The 15,976-nt window shown below is 43.1% G+C and overlaps 1 protein-coding gene across 3 annotated transcripts in view; it reads right to left on the bottom strand.

Moving 5' to 3' along the window:
• Positions 1-15,976, bottom strand: part of SLIT3 (slit guidance ligand 3) — a 481,586-nt gene that overhangs the window by 190,869 nt on the left and 274,741 nt on the right. The gene's annotated exons all lie outside the window — the stretch shown is intronic.

Below are 15,976 nucleotides of genomic sequence, written 5' to 3'. Positions count from 1 at the left end.
CAAATTGATCAATTATTTCCAGTTCTTCACCAACACACCATTTACACAAACAACCAGTTAAAATTCTTGGCAAGAAGCAAGACACACTCCCAGAAAGCTGAGACAATTTGTGACAGACCATGCAAGATACTGCTCAGGGAAAGCAACCAACAGCAGCACCAGGATGGCTGCAGGTCACTGTTACCACGTCTGGGGAATGAGGGGTACAGAGGATGAGTTTTTATCAACTCCTGGAATAGATCCAGACCTGTCTGTTCAGCTACCACTTTGTCTGAACACCCAGTGCAGCCTGAGTGGGGGTCATTAGACTTGGGCACAGCATTTAAAGGCAATTTGAAGGACTTTGAAGTACTGTGACCAGAAGAGAGCTGTTGGCTCTCACAGGCCTGTTAGCAGAGCCTGCTGACACGGCCAGACAGCTCCCATTGCTCCTCGGAAACACACGGATGGATGGGCTCCCTCTCCTCCCTTTCCTCAGGAAAAAATATATGGGGAGTGGAGCTGCTGCAGTAAAGCACTGACCCAGGCACAGCAGGATTGCTGCTGCTCTGTCAAAGCAGAGCCTGAAGGGAAAATCTGGGCTGCTGGAGGGACCCCCTCGGAGCTTCTCAGGAAGAGTGAACTGAGATTACCATCGGCTGAGTGTGCTGCTCCCATTTGTGTAGCTCCTAATTATATCAATGACTCTCCAGCAAATTAGAAGCTATGGAGTTTATCAAGATAGCACAGGAAATGGAAAGCACTTCAAGAGGGTGTAATTGCCATGCTGCAAGTGCATCAAATCTGCAAACACAGTAGCCCAGTTTGCCATGAGACTGGACAGGGCTGGTGACCACTCAGTGTCCCAGTCCTGCCACTGCCTGTTTAAAACATCTGGTGTCCACAGCACCAGGGCAGGGAGCAACCTCTGCTTTTTACAAGGGGCAGAACCCCACAGGGTCACTTTGGCAGAAGCCAGTGCTTTTGTGTGCTTATGTATGTGCTGAAGAATACATAAACACATACCTGCTGAAGCAGCCTAACAGCTCACTTCCCTGAACTACTTAGCTATTCCAATGTCATGTATTTATACAGGACATTTAATCAAAAGCTCTAGAAAAGTCTTCCAGGAGTTAACTCTCTTTCTTGGTCATCTGCCAATTCAAAAACCATTTTTACAATTCTGCCTAGAAATCCCTTGGCAGAGCCATCATCTAAACCATCAGCAGATTACAGCTAATTAGGTTTTACCCTATTAAGACTGGGTTTTGGGTACACAGGAATACACACACACAGGCAAAGCCAGGAGGTTGCAGGGTACCCTGGCTCTGCACAGCACACTCAGGAGCAGGGTGGGAGCAGCTCTGACACTGGCAGCTTGTTTTGCTGCTGCTGCTGTGCTGCATCCTGGCAGGACAGCACCCAAGCACTGTCTCAGCAGGATCAGAGCTGCTGTTCTAGCACGGAGCTGCACCAGATGGATGCACTGGCAATCTGGAGCCACCTTGGGGGCTGACATACCCATGACAGCAAACTGCACCAACAGAGCAAAATTACCCTTCCCTTCCAAATCTGTGAGCAGAGAGAGTTATGTCAGTAAAAGCAGAGTTTTGAATATCTGGAATCTGCATGTGAGATCTGCTGCCAGATATTCGTATCACTCAAGTCACACACGCTCACACACCAGGCTGATAAGAGCTGTCAGCCTTAGCACATGATAACTTATACTATAACATGAAGTATTCATTCCAGACCCTCTGGAAAACTTAAAGATATTAAAATTGGACAAGAAACACACAGCCAAGTATTGGGACCAATGGGTGTGCAAACCACTGGGTTTGTGGATTCACATTCCCAATATGCAAGGACTCAAAGGCAGCCTACTAAACATTTAAAGGGCAAGATGAAGAGGGAAACACACTGTGAACTTCAGCAGGAGAGCTGCAAGTCAGCTCCTGGAGCTGCCAGCCCCTCTGCCAGCTGTGCCTCACAGCCTGCAGGGCTCTGTTGAGCTGGGGCTGCAGTGCTGGCACCCTGAGCACCAGTGTTCACCTGCAGGGCTGCAAGCTCTGCCTCAGTCCCTGCTAAGGTCCCAGTGACAACTCCTGTCCCACTGGGGCAGATTACAGGGTGCAAACTGGATTTCTCTGTCATACAATTGTTAGTGCTCCATTATACCTCATTTACCCAATGATGTAACCAAAGTCTTTTGTGGTCAGTGAGCCAACACCAAGCCTGAACAACAATTTCAGAAAATGAACAAACCCACTGAGAGTGCATGAATATATACATCAGCACACCCACCCTTCAGTATCTGTATGTGTTTGCTCTTTACAGGTTGGGAAGTACAAACAGGGCTCAGAAATGGAATTTATAATTGTACCACCATTTTTTTTCCTGTAAACATAGAAATGTAATTCTGAGGCAACCCCCTGCCTTAGTTGTCTGTTACTTTAAAACGAGTTATGCACTCGGATGGCGATAAATAAAAGCCACACGTAAAGTCAGCTCACAAACATTAAATCACAGACGTAGCTGATGTCTGAATCAGTCACAAATGGCACTACAGGAGTCAGTGGGGGCCACAGGAATTCAAGAGAGATTTTTCTATTGATTTCTAAAGGATTCAGGCAGAACAGGCTGTGATTGTGAGCTTCCCTCTGCACTGAGGGCAGAGAACACATCCCTGACTCCCAGTGCAATTCATCTGCATGCAGAAAGGTCACCCGCTACTGTCTGACCCGATGATTCCAAATATTTTAAAAGTTCTTAAAATATATCACACAGCATTTCTGCTCACAAGATATCAAATGAGAGCGGCTCAGGTTTTGCAAACATTTCAAATACTTGCTTATTTTCAAATAAGCAAAGGTTTCCCATAGTTCATTGACAAATATATAACCCTCCTTCCAAGAACCCTAAATCAGTGCTGAATTAATATTCCCTTTAAACACAAATTTCAGGGATAACTCCAGCAGACAGCTACTGCACAGATAACTTAGTAGAATACTATTTCATTGATATTTAAATGTTAACCATAATGAAGGCAATAAAACATCTATGATAACAGCAATTATTTGAGAACAGAGGAGGCCAAACACTGCAAAGGGCACTAATTGCCAGTGAACTGTCCGCACTACAGCCCAGCTGGAGCTGCAGGAATTTAACCCTGCTGCTCTGGCTGCACAGCACTCGGCTCCCAGGCCGCAGGAACTCTGCAATGGGAATGTGTTCAGATAGAGATGTGCTCTAGAGACATCCTGCAAAGCTTTATCATGCACTTGATTCCTTCCTAGCAATGATTTTTTAAGAGATGTGTCCTGACAGGGATGAACACACAATACAGCAGCATTTTTAGTATGTGAAGGGAAAAAATAAATGATGCACCAGTTGTCTGCTGCCTGCTCCAAGGCTTCAGCCTCAGACTGATCCACCAAAAATTCAAATCCATGGAAGGAGATTTGTAAATACCAGGAAGCTGTGAGAAACGGGAATTCCAGAATCTTCTGACTCCTCCAACATCATATGGGGACACATATTCTGAGTGGTCCTCAGCCTTAAACCTCCCACCTCTTCCAGAACGCAAACTGTCCCTTGAAAAAGCACTGTCCTCTCATTTAGAAGTCCTCTCCCTGTAAACAATTCACACCCAAAACGCTGACTCAGGAAGCTGGGCTTATAGACAATATTATTTATGCCAGCCAACTTCCCACCTTGGGCTGTGATCCTTGTCAGATCTTGCAGGGTAAGCAGAAGCAGACTGCAGCAGCCCTGAGGATCCTCCAAGGACTACTTGGGAGATGCAGAACGTGAGATCAGCAGTCTTTGAGGTGGCACAGCCTCCACCACGGTGAACTGGCAGAGTCCCACTGACTCCAATTTACAACCCCAGAGGAGCTGCTCTCCTCCATCACTGCTCTGCCCAAACTGGGAACAGGCACGCGTGGAGCCGCCTTCCTCCTCCTGAAAATAGGCTGATTTACAGCCCCTGCTAATCAGTATTTTCATAAAGGAAAGAGTGCTCAGTCTGCAATCCTGTCACGATTTGAAAACAATTATCTCCTTCCTCAAACTTTTGGTGCAAATTTGATTCCATGCAGTTGCATTTTTGTTCTCTTCTGACTTGCTCCAAATTCACAAACACCACTGCAGTTCCCTGACACAGAGCTGCTAATTCCAGACTCAATGTAAATACAATAAGATTACTAACCTGCAGAAACGAGTGGCATGTCTGTGGTTTCTTCAGTAATATTTATGCATTATCATTTACACCTTTCTCCACCATGCACAGGACTGATTAGAGTCAGAAAAAACCAATACTAATTCTAGATGAAATCACACAACATTTATGGCAGAGACCTTGAGAAAAAAGGAAACTACTTAAATTTTGAACCTAACTAATAGTACAAGTATTTCATTTAAAAAACTCAGAAACTCGAAGCACCCTTTCAGGTCCCTTGGAGTAATTCAGAGAACAGAAATCCCAGGCTGGCAGGTCAATATTCAATTTCAATTCTGTAAATCACAGACTACACAGAGATTTTGCTTCCCTTACTTAGAACTCAATTAATATAATTAAGAGCATATAATGAACATCAGAATGCCTGTCAGCTTTTTCATTTGAAATCACACCTTCATGACAACATAGGCATGTGTCCTAATCTGGTTTAGTACCAAACAGATCTCCTCTGACAGAAAAAGTCACACAACACAACAGACATATCTGAAACATTAATTGTTTAGTAAAAAGTGACTTTCCTAATGTTCTCCAGTCACACTTCAAGTGGGAAAATACATAGGAGGGTTGTTCTTTTTGTTTAACACACAACACTGAGGATAATACCACCTGCTACATCCCAGCTTAAAAAAACCTCTGGTATCCTAGTTGATCATTGACAAAAAGAAAAATAACCTATGCAGATGTCAATTTTTCTACGTACAGGGCATTTTCACAATGTGCATCACTACTGTACAACAGCCACAGTGATGCTTCTTCTTTCAACCTGGACAGATTCAAGTGCAAGGGCCAGGGGAGGAAGGGGCACCTGCTGGGTGCTGAAGATGCCCTTTGCTACTTGTCAGTAAAAGGGACTGGTTTCCTTCCCATTCCACATCTGCAGCTGATTAGCACAACAGCTAATCAAACTGAGAAATTTTAATTCAAACTTAATTCAAATTGAGAAAACACTTTCCTCCAAGGCTTAATAAGCATCTCCCATAGTTATTAGAGGCCTGCTGTGCTGGCCATTCAGGTTTCTGATCCACACCAGGCTGCTTTTGTGTCAGGTTTGGCTGACCACAGGACACCACAGCATTTGCAAAATTCTCAGTGAGAAAGAAAAATTCAGACCCATTTACCGATAGGTTAAATGCAGAAAGAGATCTGCAAAGGCACCATCCCATGGACTGGATTATTGCTGGATGCCTTTGAATGCCTTTTGTGTTTGGGCAGTGTAGATTCTTTCCAGGTTTCTAGCACACAGGATTTGACACCAGGAATCCTACAAACTCCAGCCCTTCTTTGGCAGCACAGGCTTTCATGTGTCTGTGGGCTTCACGCTAAGTTAAACAACAATGTTCAGTTCCTTCTCCCACCCGAAACTCTCTCAACACCTTGTGAAAAGGCGGTGTTGGGTTACCCCCCTCTGTGATAAACCCGGGTTTGAAAGTGAGACACTGAAACAGAGCAGCAAAGCAAAGGGGAGCAGGCTGGAGGGGCTGGGCTGTGCCAGGCCCTGCAGCACTGGCAGCACGGACAGCTAACATTTCCTTCTGTCCTCTCCAATTATCCCAGCGCTCGCTCATGGGTGCTCCTGGCTGGGTGTGTAATCCCCGTGCTGTGTGTCCATAACACCATGTAATTGGGCCTAATGCAAGATTATTATCCATGTGCATGCAATGGATAGCTACAAATGGTGTGCAGCAGGCTGGGAACATTCCCAGGAGGGAATTACTGTCATACTCCCTGATTACTGCTTCTCCCACCACTGCCACAGCTCCCAGCTCCTATCCCCAGTGCAACTAAACATACACTAAACGAGACCAGGAAATTCATTCACACTTAACCAAGGCATCTCCAAGCATAATTAAGCCTCTCATGCTAAGAGTTTTGTTGATAATGTTACTTCTACTCAGAAGTGGGTGAAGTGAGGCAAAAAAACCAACAAAACCACCAAGCAAGTGAACAGCTCTGCCTCAGTTGCCAGTGAAACTCAGAAGACATCACTCTGTCCCTGGCAGTGCCAGAAACACGATTTATCCAAAACCTCAAAGCTTTGGGGGACGTCTGTGTGTGTAGTGTTGGTAAATAAAAGTGAAGGAATCTTTTCCCAGTGTACATGTGGACTGAAACTGTTGAGCCTATGCAGGATTTGACATCACCATCAGTATTTCTGCACATAAAAGGAGGATCTCAGGATCTGTCTAAAATACGGAGATGAAACATGAATTTGGGAGCTGCACCAGCAGCATAATTTAGCACTAACAGTGCCATTACCTTAGACCTCTGTGTTAGCAGATTCACATCAGTCACTTTTAAACCTCCATTCAAGTACATAAAATGCCACTGCAAAGGAGAAAGACATCCTGCATTCCTTGTATGCACACAGGGGCTCAGCAACACAGTAACAGGTGGAAATTTCAGAAAGAGGGATTTTCATTAGATATAGGGAAAATATTTCCTACAATAAAAACAGGAAAAATACAGAAAAGAGCTGTTACAGAGTGTGCAGCCATTGGGAGGGAAGCCTGTAATAAAATGCTAAATGAATCCCTGTCAGGAATGGCACTGGATTGGATTCCAGGGAGGGACAGAGAATGACAACTTCTGACCTCCTCCAGCCCTCATAGAGCACCCAGTAAAACAAACAGCAGCAATTCCAAAAAGTGAGTCTAAATCTATATTTAGTTATAAACCCAAGACTTGAGTTTCATATGCTGCCATAATTAATGTTTGTAATTAACTTTCAGATTGCAGGGCAAAACCAGCTATATTTCCAATAGCTGTAAAGAGCTATTTTTCACACAGGTCAGGAAGAATCTGCATTGAATTAAATATTTACTGTTTCTTATGGCCTCTGATGAAAAAGCAAAGTGGCTTTGGCACTCCATCCCCCAGCACCGAGTGCAGTCACCCTCGACTTCCAAGGCATGCACGGTTTGCTTGTTAGGCACTGCCCAAAACTCAACTGCATCTCCTTGAGCTGTGGTGAGCCCCAAGTGCCTCTTGTACTGCACTCCTTGATCTCACCACAGACTGTTTAAGTTAAAGCCCACAGCTACCATGTGGTCAGATAATGGAAGCAACTGATGCTGCACTGATTAATCCGTTCCTGGGCGCTGTTAGAAAACATAATGATCTCACAAGGGGCCTTATTCACTGCCACGGAGCAGCAGAGCTCCGAGCTGACACCTCGAATTAGCAGCACAAGCAATAACAGCTGGGGGGTTGTCTCAATATTTGTACCCAACTCTAAAATGAGTTGGCACCAGACAAGTGCTATTTTTAAACACAACGCTAGCCCAGGCAAGTAATGGTCTAAATAGTCTCCAGGTGACACGGAGAAGCCACTGAAATAAAAATAACTGGTTGCCAATTTGTGGTTTCTGTTCTCGTATTAGTCTTTTGACAATGTGTTCACAAATGTTCTCATCACAGCAACGTGAGAGGCTCCAGTGCTGTTAACTTGGAGAGCTGACATCAGAAATATGAATAGCTCAAGGATACAGAGGAAAGAAAATCTTCGTTTTAGAAATGTATGGAAAAATAAAGTAAATAAGCTTAGCACAGAATTATGCACAAAACTGCCGACAGTGTTTACTGCTACAATTGCCTGGTTCTTCCCATTCTGTGGCTAATTTTCATTTGCGTATAACTGTCAGATTTTAACTACTTAAGCCTATTATAAAGGCCAGATGTTTAAGGCAGATTTTTTTTCCCCTTGAAGGAGAGAGATTCCTTTCAAAACAATCAGGCCTTAGGGAAAGTGAGCTATTATAATAATAGATTATTTGTTTAAAATGCCTGTTTTGTCACCTTGGCAAGAACCTGGCAAGGATGCCCACATTTGCCCACAGTGATAACTTTAGGTCATATTAACTTAAATCCTATAATTATTGCATTAATTCTTCTTGGAGTCTGTCTGTGCCTTGGCTGGAGTCTTTGGGATGGGCAAGCTCCGGAGTTGAGGTTAAGAGCAGAGGAGAGGGAAAAAGAGGACTTGCAGTGAGAAAATGTTGGGCAAGCTATTCAGCTAAAGAGTTTGGGACTAGGAATCAGTGGAAATGGGCAAGAGGCCAGAAAAAAATCAAGCACGAGCAAAATTAAGGATTTTGGTGACGTATGGCCAAACCTTTCTGGTGTTACCTTTAGCCACGAATTTATGTTAGATACGCACACACAAATCATTATGCCTGAATTTACCTACTTACACCAACACCCAAACAAATAAAATATTCCAAAACAAGATAAAGCAGAGAACAGGATAAGGTAAAATGAAACATAATAAAGTTTATACAGAGAAAGTGGGTACAAATTTAGGTTGTGTACTTCGTTAGATGTTAAATCAAGAATGTCATTCACAGGGTCTTAGATGAAACGTCTTACGGCTTCTCCTAGAGGAAGTTGCTCTTTCTGTGCACAGAAAGACATTGCTATTCTCCCACACAACCAAATCACCTCTATCAGCTGTACAAAATACATGTACCAGTGGCATCTCCCAATTCTTTCTAACATTTATGCCTCGTGAGAGTTGAAAAAGCTTTTTAGAGAAGTTTCAATCAGCTTTTCAATCTTTTACATGGCACTTTAATTCTCGGCAGAAAATACAAAATCCGTTCAGTCTGAATTAAAATATAAAAGCATTGGTGCAAAGACAAGAGAATGAAGGCTGAAATTATTCTGCCACTGCTTTATTTTTGAATGAAGGATTCTCCAATGAGTTTTTCTTCTAAACCCAGAAATAGCAAATGAAACATTGGCTTTTTTTTTTTTTTTTTTTTTAGATCAAGAAATTTTCTCAGGTCTTTGCCCAAAGGCTACACAATTTTCAGTACACTGTATTGAAAATGCCTGCTGTGACTCTAAGTCCCAATTACATCCAGAATTTTGATTTGGATTAAAAGAAATAAAAGTATTTCTGAGAACACTGAGTTAATCTTTTGCACCATTAGGGTGGTTTTGATGTTTCTCTATGGTACCAAATTTCAGGGCTGATACTATTGCCTAGAACCACTGGGAACAGCTCAAATTGTCATAATACCCAGACCAATGTTTGCTGAAGTCAGAGCAAATCCCACTGCTGATTTCAGCAGGAAGTGAATCTAGTCCCTGCAATCCTGCATTTATTTAGGCACAGATTTTTGCAGAAACCACAGAAATCAAAAATATAATTGCATTCCATTTAAACTCTCAAAATTTTTTTTTGTAGATTCATTTGAAAACCTCTTGTTCAATGAATACAATAAACTTACAATACAAATATTTCACTTTCATTTATGTTCAGTGTTAAGTAGAGATGGTTTGGGGGTTTTTTTAGGTTACACAGAGATCTCTCATACTAAACATGGCTCTTGGTGCCACCCAACTGCATGCATGTCAGGAACTGTGGTTTATGGATTCTGTGCTGCTCCTGACAAAGTCAATGGAAACACGACTGGGTTCTCAATGCATACAGAGGTCTGAAAGGCTACCAGAGTGAATTTAGGGAAAAGATGAAAAAGAATCAACAACATGAAGTCAGATTATACAAACCTTAAATTTGTTGCATCAGCTCCTGAGCAAAATAAAGCAGTTTCTCAGGTCCCTGCCTAAAGAGTTGTTTCAGATTAGTCCTTTCTGAAGCTGAAACAGCTTTATAAACACAATTCAATTTAAACTAACACAGTTCAACTCCAAAATTTGAAAGGAGTAAGCAACTTTGATCATTTGTTCAGGCTGATGGCTTTTAATGATGGAGATTTCCAAGGTAAAATGTTTCAGCATTCAGTCAGCTGAATGTTACTATTGCCTTACAGGACTGCACCAAAAGATAATCTAAAGAAATTGATTAACATTGGATGAGAAAGGAAGGGTATCATTCTTCAAAGCCGTGTTTTAATTTGTCCTGTCCTGAGTCCACTGCAGCCTTACTGCTGCAGCATTATGGTAACAGCCTGTGTTCTTACAGCCTTCCCCACAACGAACACAGCCTTGTGTACTCCTCCCAGTAACACACCTCCAACAGAAACGCCATTCCCAGTGGCACACAGAAATTAGTTGCCTTTTCTGAGGCAGGGAAAGTGACAAAAATGGACTCGTGCATCCACTGTTGGTGCTCTGTGGCAATGCTCAGTCTCCTTGGGATGGTCACTGTGCCAGCCGTGGCCACCCCAATGCCGCAATGCGGCAGCGCCTGCGGGGCTGCGGGGCCCACGCTGCCTGCTGGGAACAAAGAGGGACGAGCCACCAGCCCCAGAGTGACATGGCACTGCTGGCAGCTCAGCCAAGTGTCCGTGTAAAAGGTTCTACCAATGCCCTGTAAGAGGCGGCGATGGGAATCCACAAAGAGTGGGCTGCCAGAATCCCTGCGTTCAATTTTCCCCAAACAGCAGAACCAGCAGGTCCTGCAGGCAAAACAATGCCCCTTATTGCTGTGGCCAGAGCAGCCACTCCGATTTCAGTGTCTCAGTGCCACTCACTCCCAAGGCCATTGGCATTCCCACTGGGAGAGAGCAGCAGGAAGAGATCTTCCATAGCTCCAGTGAGAGGACAATGGCCATGGTGCGGCACAGAGCCGCACAGGCAATTCCTGGCTTTGGACAGCAGAGGAAGGGAAACAAGCAAATCAGAGAGAACACTTCACCTTAACTTCCAAATTGCCTCCCCAAAGTGCAAGAGTGGAATAATTTTATATTCTAACGGTATGTGACGCCCCTACCTGCAGTTCATCCACGCTGGAAATTAAGGCTAAAACACAGGCTAATATAAATCCATATGAATGAAACAGGGAATATGTGATACACACATTCTGTGAGTTTAGACTTGCATGTATGAGCAGTTGTTAAGGAAAAGTTACATTTATAGAGGAAAGAAATGCTTCAAAAGAACAAAGACTACACATAGTTTCTAGACAAGGGCAATTACGTTTCTTGGTGAAGTCGGAAAGGGATCTGCTTTCCATCAGGATTTTATTTTAATAAGGCATTAGACAGTGTTTGTGTGTATCACACAAGAAGAAAGTCAATACGTTTAAAAATGCCTATTTTTCCAATTTTTATGTTTCTCCCAAGCTTCACTTGCCCATGAGAAGCAATACCTGGTTATATTCATGCAATACGCATAAGAAACCATAACAATCTGAACAGCAAATACTCACGGTGTTTCATTTGCCTCCAGTCCACAGAGTGAAAAAGCGCAAAATAAAATATACACAGAAAAAATTCAACACACCCATGATCTGTTCAGGAATATTCTACAAGCATGAGCCATAGCTAAATGAAAGAAGTCAACTGTTCTCCACACCTGGCTGTTTCTCTGCATGCACACAAAAGAAAATATACCTGCCATTGTGGAGGGTCTGTCCTACCCGTCTCGGCTGGAGTGCCTCACCTGGCTCCCAACGCCCTTCCCGCAGACGGGAGGACGGGATGTCTCGCAGACGAGATGGACCCAACCCTTTTAAGACACCGCTGGAATTGCCCAAGGAGCCAGTAGGAAGCGTGGGTGCTGCGGCGTGAGCTCCCCCTCCCCAGAGCCCGCCCAGCCCACAACCGCCTCCTGCACCAACGGGGGCTTGTGGCGGCCTCCAAAGCGCCGTCGCAGAGATGCTGCATTGCGGCAATTTATCGACTGCAGCAGCCAAGTCCAGCGCTGAGAGCCACGAACCAGGCATGCGGCCCCAGCTCCCTTCTCCCAACAAAGCCCTGCTGGTGTCACACACAACCCAAGGTCCTGGTGGAGCACAGAGACCTTGCCCAGTCTGCGCTGCTTCATCCCCCCAGCACAACCGCCAGCCTGGCTTCCCCTGAGATCTCTTCTCTTTAGCCTCAAATAAACCCCACTCTGAGCAAGTCTGGTGCCTGCAGACCAAGGAGCCTCACCCCACCCAGCACTGGGAAGACAAGGGGGATACAAGCAACTTAAAATGTTAATGGCACAATGGCACAACCGATCGTCGTTTCCGTCAATGGCTTTATGTAGCCATTGATACTTTTTCAACTGACCAAGCTATTTTCTCAGGTATCTCTAGAACACCCGAGCAACATGGTACATCATAACAAAGGTTTCTGGATGGCCTTACAGCATTTTTAGATTTGTTTCTAAGGATGTGCAGATGTCCCAAGCATGGCCATCCATCACTCGTAAAGAGTAAACTCAATGCGTTCAGATTATTCACCCCAAAATAGAAACGTAAGAAATGTAATTCTGCTTCGAAAATATTGGATCAGTTAACAAGAAATTGCTTCATTTATGATAACTTAATTAACATAGAAATTGTGATTATTTGTCTTCAAATGACTTTATTTTTTACTTCCATCTTTCAAGCAGCTCTTTAATTTTCTTTTTTCTTAAACCCAGGACTAGATAAGCTACAAAAATAAAATCTAATTTATATTAATCTTATTCTTTTAAGTTTTAAAAATTATCTGTCTTGATTTAGCCTTAATTTTAAAATGCTCTCATCATCACATATACACACATACCTACATTGTATACATATACCTACATTATATGCATAACCTTCTGAACAGCAAGAAAAAAGACACTATTTGATCTTTAGATCAGAAGCAGGTCTTACTAATGCTTTTTTTTTTTCTGGTGCAGATATAGTTACCTACTTCGTTTCCAAGCTATCTATATACATATTAATGATTTGATTTCTAATTTATTACAGGCACAATATTATTGTCCTAGCTGAAAATATTGGATAATGCCAGCAATATGTAATTCATAGTACCCTGGTCCCTGCAGCTATAATTTAAGGAAAAATATCTGACATCTTGCTTCAATTGGGAGCTCAACAATCCTGGTATACAGAGCTCCATCACAGTTTTAGTCTCCCTTTTCAGGTTTCTGAGTCCTCCCTTGAATAAAGACTGGCTACAGCTCAGAGCCTTTGTCTATGTTGTACTTAGCACAGCAGAGGGCCAAAAGCAACCTCAGAGAAAGACAAACCACCTACCCCCTACTGGTCACAAACAATGCCTTTCGTTGCACAGAAAATAAGAAGGGAAACAGTTATGTGTTTTGAAATGTTTTTTGTATTGATCATTTTTTGCTGTTTTGACTGAGCCCAGGGGAAGCAGGAGTTCCCACAAACACCACCCACTCTGGATCCCAGACGGTCGCAGAAGTCGCAGAAGGGCTGAGGACATCCTGGCATGTTTGACAGTGGTGTCACAGGAACCTGTGGTGCACACACATGCAGCCTCCCCCCGCCACAAGGGCTGCATTGGTGCCAACAGAACCACATCCAGCTCCCAGATACATGTGTGGAGCGTCGGCATCCTGCTGCTTTAGGGAGTCATAGAAACAGGGAACGGCAAAGTACAGCATCAAATGACTGCTCATCCACCTCGAGCTCGTCATGCTCCCTCAGACGTGTGTCATCACCCCAACTTCAGCAGCAAGCAGTTTTATTCCAGCCTAGTCTTCAGCTCAGCTGTTGGTTAAGGCGTTGAGCTGTACATCAGCATTAAATACTCAGCTGAGTGTCCTCCGGATTAAGTCGTTCACATTCACTTGACTTTCAACAGTCAAAATGCTTGTTCTACATCTTTTATATTACTGACAAAGAAACTATATTAGTCAAAGGGGAGGGAGGGCAGGTCACAAGATGAGCAGAGCATGCAAATGAAACAATTAATACCATGGGCGAGAAGGTTTGGCAGAAATCTCTATCTCCTGAAGTTTTGACTTTGGATTCTCTCTGAGCAGTGACTGCAGCATCAGGCTTAAACAACAGAACCCATAAAACTGGGCTTCCTCAAAAAGTATGCTGGTCAGTGATTCATGAAACTAATAATTCTAACCTGCCACTGCTCTTATCTTGATACTTTCTGCAGCCTGTACGGCTCCAGGCTATTCTTAAAAGGAAAAAACCCTCCAACCTAATGGGGCAGGGAAGGAGAATGAGCACAGCATTCAACTACTACATATGCTCCAGGAAGGGAAAAATCCATCTTCCTAAATATGTAACATAATTAGGCATCCAGACCAAGGACTGATAGAAATGTTCATCAATTTGAGAGGACATGCCTGGAATACAGCAGGATTAGCAAAATCATTGATCAACGAATTTATGCAAATATATTCTCCCCATAAAGAGAGAGTTACATTACATCTGTAACAGGCATCAGTGATTTTCAGAGACCCTCTCTCAGCCACTCTTATTTTGTCTTGGCTGGTCTTTGATATAAAGCCTGTCACCATGGTGCCATCTGGACAGTGTTCCTTTCACCATGCCGTACTTCCAACCGCCCATTTGTAATCTGCTGTACAACAGAGGTTATCTCAGATTTCATTTCCACATCTTGAGCAGGGACACCAGATCTCCCACAGACATGCATTAGCAAATAAAAACATTCCTTATCATGCAACCACGTATGCACCCCATCTTCCCTCCATCAAGTCGTTACACTGATTACGCATCTCCTTTCCCTAGGGTCCACTGGGAAGGAACTCCACTTTCTAAAAGTTCACCTGAAAAAAGACATTTCTGTAGTTAATCTTATCTCTGACTATTTACGTAACTGAAACCTTGTAGTAACCACAGCCAGGTTCTCTGGGAGCATTTCTGCTTCCCTTACAGACCAACAGTGATACAGGAGATAGGAAGAATGGAAAGAGAAGAAACTAAGGGACAGTCTATGAAATAACAGAGTGAAGGGGAAATTCCCATTTGTCGACTGATACCTCTGCACTCTGGGCACAACATTTCTGTGTTGCCAAACCAACTGTTGACTTTCTCTGGCATAACTTGATTGTCAGTGAGACAAGCTCAACATAGAAAACTGTGGATACTCCTAGAAATGCCAAACTCCTTGTTTTTCACCTAATTTCACCAAGCAGGTACATACTTCAATTACTCATACACTGCCAGTGGTTACACCCTTCCATTACTTTTTATTACACGTATCATTTTTTCATGTTGACTGATGAAATAAGTAAAGATTTTAAATTGCTTTTATTAATTTGCATACATTTGAGGTAATATACAACCTTGGGTAAAAAAACAACCCCAAACAAACCAACAAAACAAACCCCCCCAAAAGCCCCAAAACCCAAACCATAAAAAACATAAATCAAAAACTGCAATAATTTAAATTTCATTGTACTCAAGCATAAGTAAACTAGATATGCACACTATTTGACAAAAAATTCTCATTTTCATTATTGTATTTAAGCATTTTGGTATCAGTTATAGGAACATGATTTACAGAGTTCAAATTCGATCCTGATTGCCTCAACCGATTGTAATTTCCAGCGAAATAGAGGAGGAAATCACATTTGTGTGGCATTTTCAGGCTTTCATTAAGCAATGACATCTCATATATTTAGAATTATGTCATGACGTTCGCTCCCTGTCTCTCCAGGTTGTGAAAGCAAATAAAAATATTCTATCTAGTTAAGACATGCCCAGAATAGCATTTCGCAAATAAGTAAAACTGACTATATAACTGAGTGTTCAGCATACAGAGGCAGCCCTAGGAACAATTAAATCCTGGCTGTAGCGCAAAATATTGATTCATGTTCAGAAAAGTTCTTAAAAGTTTGCTATGACAAAAGGCAGTGTGCATTATAAGCACACTCATCCACGACATCTCTATTAGAAACGGGACAGACTAAACCTTTTATGAAAAAATCGTTTGTAACAGGAACATATTGAATCCAAACAAGAACAACAGGAATAATACTGGTTTCTACCCACTGGTAAAATGCTTGCAATGCCTGGACGTGGCAGACAATGCACAGAAGTGGGGCTGCAGGCCAGGCTGGGACAGACCGGCTGTGCCCCGC

This window comes from Prinia subflava, chromosome 16 (genome assembly GCF_021018805.1).
Source record: "Prinia subflava isolate CZ2003 ecotype Zambia chromosome 16, Cam_Psub_1.2, whole genome shotgun sequence".
NCBI lineage: Eukaryota > Metazoa > Chordata > Aves > Passeriformes > Cisticolidae > Prinia > Prinia subflava.
Note: the sequence above shows the minus strand (reverse complement) of the source record. Positions and strands in the feature narration are given on the sequence as shown.